This window comes from Arachis hypogaea, chromosome 9, assembly GCF_003086295.3.
Source record: "Arachis hypogaea cultivar Tifrunner chromosome 9, arahy.Tifrunner.gnm2.J5K5, whole genome shotgun sequence".
Lineage (NCBI taxonomy): Eukaryota > Viridiplantae > Streptophyta > Magnoliopsida > Fabales > Fabaceae > Arachis > Arachis hypogaea.
The window spans coordinates 63,585,450-63,596,996 of record NC_092044.1 but is presented as its reverse complement, the minus strand read 5'-3'; the positions used below and the strand labels follow the sequence as shown (position 1 = coordinate 63,596,996).

Genomic DNA, 11,547 nt, shown 5'->3' with positions numbered 1-11,547 from the left:
ATTTGTAATAAATTAATCATTAACACGTTAAATTAGGAGATACAGTAGACTACCAAAAACGCTTATGAGTAGCTGTAGTCCATATTATTGCTTTCAACAATATTCATAGGCAAGGGCTTAACTGAAAAATTATGTGGCACTTATAAAGCTTTATATATATATATATATATATATATATATATATATATATATATATATATATATATATATATATATATATATATATATACTTTTTTATTAATACTAAAGTTTTCAAAATCGAACTATTCCTCGAATCGTTCTAATTATTAGTTCATAAGTTTAGAGATTTAACCAATTTAACTATAATTCAAACAAAATAACTAAACTATAATAAAATAATATATAATATTATAAATAAATATACAAAAATATAAATATATTCTAATTTAAATCTTAGAAAACACAAATTAAAAAAAGAACACCAATCAAAATCATATAATTTCGAGTAAATACAATACATGAGTCAAACACAAAAAAAGGCTAAATATCACATATCAAAATTTACATAGGTATATAATTCATGATATTATATATTATAAAATGATAAAAAATATAAAAAGATTTATCAATTTAATTATTTCTTAATTTTAATCTTTTTTTTAAAGTATATTTTATATTTTTTAATTTTTAATATATTACGTTAAAATCTTAGAAATAGATATAATTTATTATTTAAAAAAAGTAAAATAAATATTAAAAAATTCTAAAAAAATACTACTTGTTGGGCTAAAACTTAGCCCAAATACCAAACTCTTAACAAATCCTAGATGTACATCAACTCACTCACCATAACTAGTAGCACGCACAACAACTTAATTAGTTGCAGGACTTGTGCAGCGACTTACTCTTCTCTTTCATAGCGACTTACTCTTCTCTCTCATAGACTATTCATTCTACTCAATACAGCGTCATCAAGTCACTGTCGTCTCCCCTAACACCAATTCTCTCTCCACTCACGTTGCCATTTCCCATCCGACATCCGCCATCCATCACCACCGTCATCATCCTTCTTCCTTTTTGCTCACCACTTGCTAGGTCAGGTTTTGTTTCTCGTGCTATCCTTGGCCTCACTCTCTCCTCAATTCAATCTAGTTTTGAGAACATTAATGAATAATAATAGTATCATTTGTGATATTGGTTAATTTTATTAGTCTTAACAGAACAACTTTAAAAGTTTTTTGTTATGAAAAAAGTACTAAATTTGGCTTTCTTTGATTTGAATGAAAATTTAATTTGATCTCTCAAAGTTTTAGCATAATTCAATTTCTTAAAATTTAAAGTTATAACTCAATTTGATATTGTTATGAATCCGACCTTCAGGTCTCACACCAAGACGGCTTTAGACTTGGATATCCAAGTATTGGTGGAGACTCGATGATAAGTTGAAGCACAAGCCTCCTTAATAGGAGTTCATTAAAATATCCAACTTAAAGACAATAACTAAAAGTGATAGGTGGAAAACACCCTATCATAGTAACATCCTTCTAACTCTTCTTCTCTTTTAGCATTTGTTTATTAAGTTTTTACTCTTCTTAGTTAGTTTAGTTTGGTAGAATTTTGGTATTGATCTAATGTTTATTTGGTAGAATAAGTTTTGGGAGTTAAAAACCATATTGGTATCATGTTTGGTGACTTTAGAGTCCCAAAATTTTCAAGAAAAACTCAAATCCTCATTCTTACCAGGGAAAGAACTTTGCTTCCCTCTACAGAGAGTAAAGTGACTCATGGGATGATGGGACACAAGCGCTAATAAGATAGCTTTCAGAAACATTTATCTCTTGTTAAAGAAGCTTGAAACTTACTATATCTTTGATCTGTGTGAATCCGAAGTCAATTCATTTTCTTTAGCTGAAGACAAAAACACAGTTCTGTGTGTGGGTGTAAGACCCAAAACTTTTGAAAAGTCTTATTATGAACTAATTTCAATTCATATATTTAATTACTGTTTTAATTTCAGAAATTATTTTCATTGAAGATGATTAAAAAATAGTTTTGATTAATTGGATTTGAAATAAATTAAAGTTTTTGTCTAAATTCTATAATTATTGAATTTTCTATATTTAAATTATAAAGTTAGTAGTTATCAAATAATAAGAATTTTATATGATTAGATTTAAATAATTTATATCTTTATAATTTACTACCTTATATTTTAGGGATAAAAAGATTAATTATATTACCATATATTTTCAATTAGAGTAATTGATTGAGAATTAACTAGTATTTTTATACAACAAATAATATTTTAAAATAATTTAAAGATTTAATTGAATTTCAAATTATTACTCTATGTCCTAATTTAATTAAAATAAACCTAAATTAATCCTAAAATTCCCAAAAAAGCCTAATCTTAACCCAATTACACTCAAAAACACTCCCTTCACCCAAATGAAAATCCTAACCCCAACCCTTCTCATCCCCTTCAGCAAACTCAAAAACATCACATAGCAGCACCTTCAGAAAAAGAAAGAAAGAAAACGTTGAGGGAAAGAGGGAGAAACGGAGTTAGAGAAGAGAAGAGAGGGTAGCGGGGACAGCCAGTGCTGGTGGACTGAGATGCTCGCTGCCATTGTTGCTGGCGCTGACACGGAGGAGGGAGCTAGAGGAGAAGAAGAACGACGCTGTTCTGCCATTCCTCATTGCGGACGAAGCTCGCCCCCACTACTGCTGTTGTCTGCGTTGTCGTTGTCACCCAAGGGAGCCAGCATCGGTGTCGTCTATGGATGAAGCAGAGGAGAGGGTCCCCGGGGAGAGAAGGCTATTCGCGTTCTGCTGCTGCTGTTGGAAGGATGGTCGCCCTCACCGATCTGCCTGTCATCGTTTATGCTTGCTGCTGCGTCACTGGAGCTTGACAAACCCCATTTTGAGGGTTTATCTTGTGCTTAATTTAGGGGATTTTATAACCTTTTACCCACATTTATTCAATGAAATAGCATGGTTTTATAACTTCTCCCTTAATTGTGCTTAAGAGTGAAAACATGCTTTTTAGGACTTAAAATAGCTAAATCTAATTCTCCTTGATTCCATTAGATGCCTTGATATGTTTGTTAAGTGATTTCAGATTTAGGAGGCAAAGATTGGATCAAGGGAATGAAGAAAGAAAGCATGAAAAGTTGGAGAACTCATGAAGAAATGAAAGAACCGGAAAGCTGTCAAGCCGACCTCTTCGCACTTAAACGACTATAACTTGAGCTACATAGGTCCAAATGATGCGGTTCCAGTTGGGTTAGAAAGCTAACATCCGGGGCTTCGAAACAATATAAGATTTGCCATAGTTGCTACAAGTATGGTGGCACGCACGCGCATAGTACGCGCACACGCCGTTGCTGCCACCTAGTCCACTTGAAGCAAAACGTGGCCAGCGATTTTGGAAGCCTTGTGGGCCCAATTCAACTCATTTCTGATGCTATTTAACCCAAGGAGTGAAGAGGGAAACACATGTTAGTTACCATTAGTATAGTTTTAGTTTTAGAAGTAGTTTCTAGAGAGAGAAGCTCTCACTTCTCTCTAGAATTAGGATTAGGATTAGAATTAGTTCTTAGATCTAGGTTTCAATCTTTGTTTTCTTCTACTTCTACATCTCAATTCCTTGTTGTTAGATTCATTCTTCTTCCATTCTTTTATTGTAATTTCCTTTATGTTGTTCTTATACTTTGTTGTAGATCTACTATTGTTCCTTCCATTTTCTTCCAATTCAATAAGAGGTAATTCATAATAATTGTTCTTCTTTGCTTTTCTATTGTTGATCTCTTGCCTTTGTAGTTAGATCTCTCTTTAATTCTTGCATTTAATAATGTTTACTTCTATTGCACTTTATGTGTTTGTTGAAATGCCTCTTCTAGATATAGTGTAGATTTTGTTCCTCTTGGCCTAGGTAGAGTAATTAGTGACACTTGAGTTATCTAATTCCTTTGTTGATTGGTAATTAGAGAGATTGCTAATTGGTTTGGAGTGCACTAAAGCTAGTCTTTCCTTGTGAGTTGGCTAGGACTTGTGGCTCAAGTCAATTCATCCATTTGACTTTCCTTTATTTAGTAAGGGTTAACTAAGTGGTAGCAATGAACAATTCTCATCACAATTGAGAAGGATAACTAGGATAGGACTTCTAGTTTTCATACCTTGACAAGAGCCTTTTATAGTTGTTAGTTTATTTTCATTGCCATTTACTTTCATGCCTCTTATCCAAAACCCCAAAACAACTCAAACCAATAACAAGACACTTTATTACAATTCCTAGGGAGAACGACCCGAGGTTTAAATACTTCGGTTTATAAATTTTAGGGGTTTGTACTAGTGACAAACAACTTTTTGTATGAAAGGATTACTGCTTGGTTTAGAAACTATACTTCGACGAGATTTTATTTGAGAAATTCTAAACCGTCAAAAATCTAATCGTCAAAATGGCGCCGTTGCCGGGGATTGCAATGGTGTTGTGTTATTGGTTATTGTATATATGTGAATAGTGTGAATATGTTTGCTTTTGTTAGCTCTTACTAGTTTTAGGATTTAATTTTCTTGCTTCTTATTTGATTTTGTTTTCATTTTCCTCTTGCTATCATGAATTCTCACCTTGGCTATGAGTTTGGTTATCAACATGTTGTAGGAAACGAGGACTATAATGAAGAAGTGTATCAAGAATGGGATAACCAAAGGTGGGAGGAGCCATATGCATATGATCAATCCTCATGGCAACAACCCCCACCAATGCACTATGAAGAAGAGTCATTCTATGATGCATATCAATCCAAGGGCTATGGTGAATCTCCTTGTGACTTTCAAGAACCACCACCATATGCCTATGATCCATACCCTCAACATAAATCCCAACCATACTCACAAGCCCCTTCTTACTCACCACCTTCATATGACCCTAATCCATATCCACCATTCCAACAACCATATGAGCCATATGAACCACACGTAGAGCCACCACAATTCCAACATCAACATTTTCAAGAGCCACCTCCTCCACATTATTACCAAGATGAACCACCTCCAATATATGAAAATTTTCAACCACAAGATGAATTCTACCTTCCACCACAACTTCCCATGGAAGAATACTCATATCCATTGAACCAAGAGCCACATGATCCTAATCATATTATCCAAGAGGAACAAGAGTCAAGGGATCGTCTCAAGGAAGCATTGGATCAATTTCAAGCAACCATGGAGTGTGTTGTGCAACAAGTGGAAAGAGTGAAAAACATAGAACCACCACAACTCTACCAAGAAGAACCACCTTCCTACTATGAACCCTTCCCCCAAAATGAGGAACCCTTCCACCCACCCCAACCTCTAATGGATGAAGCCCTTGGTGTTCTTGTTCAAGGGCAAGAAGAGATGAAAATGGATGTGCAAAATTTCATGGCCGCCTTGGATGCGGTAACAAATCAATTAGCATCCCAATGCTTGAACACTCAAGAAACTCCCATGGCTACATGTGGAGAATTAAATGAAGAACATAGCATGAATGAGAGATTGGAAATTCCGGTGGGAAATGAAGGAAGTTGCTTTGTATTGGAACAATTGGAGGAAGCTTTAATTGTTGAAGACAAGGAAGAAGTGGTAGAAGACCTAGGAGATGCGGAGCCTCCATGGGAACATAGAGTTGAAGAAAACCCCTCCAAGATGATTGAAATTGATGCTAGGGAGGAAAGTGCACACCTTCCAAGGCATATTCCATATGAAGACTTGGATAGGATAGAGCAAGAATTGAGTTCCCATGGCAATGAAGAGCAAGCATTAAGTCCTAGTGGTGGAGAATCCTTTGAACTTGAAGAACCTTCTCCCGGTGCATTTGAAAATGTTATGGAGGTAAACTTCTTTCACCCTCCCAATTATAGTTTGATTAAGGGAAAAGGCTTAGATAGTATTGATGAACAAAGGATTGAATTAGAGAAATCTTGTGAAGAGGTGGAGATCCTTAGAAAAAGGAGGATGGGGGTGGAATATGCTTTGTCAAGAACCTTGGAATCATCTTTGCCTAGGTTGCCATCTACACCTTCATTTGAGTGGGTGAAGTTCATTTCTATTAGCTTTATTATCCCACTTGAATATGGTTTGCTTGATACGGATGGTCAACTTAGGATGCTTTATGGGATGAAGCGTAAGCGAAAGATGTTTCGTGGTTGGCGTTGCAAATCAAGGCTCATTATGGTTGATGCATCAAACACGAGATATAAAGGTTGGAGTAGTGCTCAAATAGATGGGTCTAGGAGGATTGTTGGGCACTTCATAGAGAATTCTTCTTGTTCACCACCCGGTTGGACCAATAATGATGATCAACTTCAAGACGGGTGTGAAAATAAAGTGTGGGACCCCGGATCACAAGAAGAGGATCAACTTTGGGAGCCCCAAGCTTGTGAAGAACTCCATCAACACTTGGCTCAATCCATAAAGAATCTTGGGGCACAATGGAGAACCAAGCATTGGTGGGAGTTCCAAGATGAATACAAGCACAAGCCACCTTGAGAGGAGCTCCCCATAAGTCCAACTTAAGGACAATAAACAAAAGTGCTAGGTGGGAGACACCCCACCATGGTAACTTCTTTTCATTTTCTCTTTTTGTACATATTGGTAGAACTAGTTTAATTTCATGTTTAGATTAGTTGGTTGAGTTTAATTAGTATTTTAACATGTTAAATAAGGTTTTATGTTGTTTTGGTAGTTGTTTGGAGGTTTGGAATGCTTGGATTGGTGCCAAAAAAAAAATTTTGAAAAACAACGCACCATCCACGCGTATGCGCACCGCGCGCGTACGCGCACATCATGCATTTTGGACCCTCCACGCGTGCGCGCCATGCACGCGTACGCGTGGATTGAGAAGTTCCACATTCCATACATTTTCCAGAGAGTTATGCCTATGCCACGCCAACGTTGTGCCTTTGGCACAACCCCACTTGCGCGCATGCGCACATGACGCGTACGCGCCACTCTCGAAATAAACCATCCGCGCGCGCGCGGCATGCGCGCGTACACGTGGATTTCCTTCCTTCACCACATTTCTTTTCTTCTCTTCTTTCTATTTCTTTCCTCCTCCTTTCTTTTTCCCTCCTCCTACCCCTCATCCAACACTTCCAAACACCATGGATAACCATTTATTTTAGTTAGTTTTAGCATGGTTTTCATTTTATTTTCTCCATTTTCATTATAAGTGTTGGATTATTGACTTTGTTTACTACACATTGTTGCCCCTTATTGCCTAAATGCTAATTTAGCATTAATGTTTTTAGATAATCTTTGTTGGATCCTATGATTGAGGTTATATTTTGCTACTTGGTCTTGAATTTTTCATGCTTATCTTTTGAAAAATACCAAGTGATGAGAATTGCCTTCGAGCTTGTAACTCTTCTTGAATTACATGATTTGGCCACCATGTGATTTGAGCCTTATTTTGTGATTAGGCAACCTCTTGATGATGGATGATGATGTGCATTTACCTTAATGCATGGTATTTCATGATTACATGCATCCATATGTGTTTGGCTTGAATGCTTTCATGCTTCTTTAATGCTTGTTTTACCTTACAAGTTTACTTAAAGCATCTCAAGCATACTAGAATGAGTAAAGTGCATGCTTCTTTGGTGACATAGCTTTCTATGCTAATGTGTGTTCTAAACCGCGCAATTTAGAATTCACACACATATTTGTCATTAATGTCACACTAATTCACTCACTCAATTCTAGTGATTTACCTCATTCCAACAATGTATGCTTCCTTGCTTTTATATCTTCTCATCTTATGGTGTTATATTTTTGTTTTTTTATGATGAATGCACCACAAGCAAACATGGAAGCAAGACCTAGAACACGTAGCAATCCGGAGAGTCGCCGTACCCCCTTGCTCATCTTTGAGTGCACCGAGGACGGTGCAAACTTTTAAGTGTGGGGAGGTCGTCTGACTGGTCGGCAATTTTAGGTGACAAGTTTCTAATTCCAACACTTTTGCATTTCATTCTAGGATTTTAGGATTTTTACTTGCATTTTCTTATTTTTGCATATGTATACACAATAAGCTTAGTCAAAATAATGAAAATTTTCAAGATTTCTATCTATAGGGCACCTTAATTGATTTGAGTGAAAACTTTTCATAAAACTTGCTTGAAATATATATATTGTGGATCATGTTTTTTGAGCTGAGAACACAAGCAAGTGAGTTTTGAGCCTAATGGTGTGGTTACATCTTATAACCACTTATTTTTCCTTCTTGTGTGCATTATTCTCTTTCTATGATTGTAATCTTTGATTTGTTTGATTCTTTATGTCCATTATTTTGTGTATTCATGCATTTATATGATTGAGGCCATCATTTCATTAGCTCACTTACCCAAATAGCCTTACCTTTTGTATTCCATTGTTAGCCAAATTTGAGCCTACGATTAACCTACTTTGTTCTTAATTTAGCGCACTACAAGCCTTAAAGCGAAAAACAATAAATGTCCTTATTTGGATCTTTGATTAGCTTAGGATAGTGTGTGTGAGTATCATTCAAGTGTAGGAACCTTGGGACATTGGGTGAATAAAAGGGTAGTTTTGTATTTTATTGAAAATATTGGGAATTGGGTACATGCTCATGTATTGATCAAATGTATAGACCTTATGCATTGATGCTCTTGTAAAAGAAAGAGAAAAAATGAGAAAAACAAAAGAAAAAAAAGAAAAGAAAAAAATAATATGGAAAAGAAAAAGAAAAAAAATAGAAAAAGAAAGAAAAAGAAGAAAAAGAAAGAAATAAAAAGGGGACAAAATGCCCCAAATCAAAGTATAGTCCAATAAAATCAATGCATAGGTGTTGTGAAATTAAAAAAGGGAATACATGAGTATGTGAAAAAGTGAGGAATGGGTAGTTAGATTAGAACTTAATTGTATAGGATGTCATAGGTTAGGTGGGAAGTTTAAGCTTATCAAAGATTCAAATTTCAAACTCACTTAACCAAATATGCATCCTACCTTGACCCTAGCCCCATTACAACCTAAAGAAAAGACCTCATGATACTTGTATGCATGCATGAAATATTTGTTGATTGTTAGAAGAAAAACAAATCTTAGAAAGCATGATTAGGAGATAATTGAGAGAATCAACCCTAAACACTTGAGCGAATAGAGTGCAAACACTACCGGTGAGGGTTTGATGCTCAATTACATGTTTCCACCCATGATCATAATTTTCATGCAAGTTTGTAAAAAAATATTTAATAACTCTATTCAATTGTGGATTAGACTTGCTAGTCCTTAGCCCTTGTGCATATATGCTTATTGGGAATTGATTTATTTTGACCAAGCAATTGCATTCATTTAGATAGTTGCATATAGGTAGATTGCATTTAGTTAGTTCCATTGAATAAATGCCATACCCTTTACTTCATTCTTGGTTTAAGCATGAGGACATGCTTGGTTTAAGTGTGGGGAGGTTGACAAACCCCATTTTGAGGGTTTATCTTGTGCTTAATTTAGGGGATTTTATAACCTTTTACCCACATTTATTCAATGAAATAGCATGGTTTTATAACTTCTCCCTTAATTGTGCTTAAGAGTGAAAACATGCTTTTTAGGACTTAAAATAGCTAAATCTAATTCTCCTTGATTCCATTAGATGCCTTGATATGTTTGTTAAGTGATTTCAGATTTAGGAGGCAAAGATTGGATCAAGGGAATGAAGAAAGAAAGCATGAAAAGTTGGAGAACTCATGAAGAAATGAAAGAACCGGAAAGCTATCAAGCCAACCTCTTCGCACTTAAACGACTATAACTTGAGCTACAGAGATCCAAATGATGCGGTTCTAGTTGGGTTAGAAAGCTAACATCCGGGGCTTCGAAACGATATAAGATTTGCCATAGTTGCTACAAGTATGGTGGCGCGCACGCGCATAGTATGCGCACGCGCCGTTGCTGCCACCTAGTCCACTTGAAGCAAAACGTGGCCAGCGATTTTGGAAGCCTTGTGGGCCCAATTCAACTCATTTCTGATGCTATTTAACCCAAGGAGTGAAGAGGGAAACACATGTTAGTTACCATTAGTATAGTTTTAGTTTTAGAAGTAGTTTCTAGAGAGAGAAGCTCTCACTTCTCTCTAGAATTAGGATTAGGATTAGAATTAGTTCTTAGATCTAGGTTTCAATCTTTGTTTTCTTCTACTTCTACATCTCAATTCCTTGTTGTTAGATTCATTCTTCTTTCATTCTTTTATTGTAATTTCCTTTATGTTGTTCTTCTACTTTGTTGTAGATCTACTATTGTTCCTTCCATTTTCTTCCAATTCAATAAGAGGTAATTCATAATAATTGTTCTTCTTTGCTTTTCTATTGTTGATCTCTTGCCTTTGTAGTTAGATCTCTCTTTAATTCTTGCATTTAAAAATGTTTACTTCTATTGCACTTTATGTGTTTGTTGAAATGCCTCTTCTAGATATAGTGTAGATTTTGTTCCTCTTGGTCTAGGTAGAGTAATTAGTGACACTTGAGTTATCTAATTCCTTTGTTGATTGATAATTGGAGAGATTGATAATTGGTTTGGAGTGCACTAAATCTAGTCTTTCCTTGGGAGTTGGCTAGGACTTGTGGCTCAAGTCAATTCATCCACTTGACTTTCCTTTCTTTAGTAAGGGTTAACTAAGTGGTAGCAATGAACAATTCTCATCACAATTGAGAAGGATAACTAGGATAGGACTTCTAGTTCTCATATCTTGCCAAGAGCTTTGTTAGTTGTTAGTTTATTTTCTTTGCCATTTATATTTCTTGTCCAAAATCTTAAAAACCCCAAATATGATTCACAACCAATAACAAGACACTTTATTATAATTCCTAGGGAGAACGACCCGAGGTTTCAATACTTCGGTTATTAATTTTAGGGGTTTGTTACTTGTGACAAACAATCTTTTGTATGAAAGGATTAGTGATTGGTTTAGAAACTATACTTGCAACGAGAATTCATTTGTGAAATTCTAAACCATCAAAAATCCAATCGTCAGAGCTCCACGCCACCGCTATTGCCATCGGAAATTGCCACTAAAGCATGTGTCTTTTTGGTAAGCTCTAATCTTGCTTCAACTTCTTTGTCTGTTAAGTTGGTTATTACCGAGAGAATTGTTGTTGAGGTTTCTGTGCCAGGATATATGGTCACCGCAAGTTTTTTTGTCTTGCGCTGCCATCAGAACCACTATCCATTTGCTATCGCTTCTACTCTAATTCATTCTGCCATTCGGCTCAGCTATTCTTCCCTGTTGCAGTAGGTATCTCTGATCTGAAACCCTCTTTGCTAGCGTATAAGTGATGAGCGGATAATTTATACGCTTTTTGGCATTGTTTTTAGGTAGTTTTTAGCATGATCTAGTTACTTTTAGGGATGTTTTCATTAGTTTTTATGCAAAATTCACATTTCTGGACTTTACTATGAGTTTGTGTGTTTTTCTGTGATTTCAGGTATTTTCTGGCTGAAATTGAGGGACCTGAGCAAAACTTTGATAGGAGGCTGACAAAGGACTGCTGATGCTGTTGGAATCTAACCTCCCTAAACTCGAAATGGATT

General features: G+C 35.6%; 1 long non-coding RNA gene across 1 annotated transcript; it reads left to right on the top strand.

Moving 5' to 3' along the window:
- Positions 1 to 824: 824 nt before the first annotated feature.
- LOC140174974 (uncharacterized) lies at positions 825 to 3,739 on the top strand. The gene is made up of 2 exons (XR_011865137.1): positions 825 to 1,056; positions 1,342 to 3,739. It is a non-coding gene; the product is annotated as an uncharacterized lncRNA (long non-coding RNA).
- Positions 3,740 to 11,547: the final 7,808 nt, after the last annotated feature.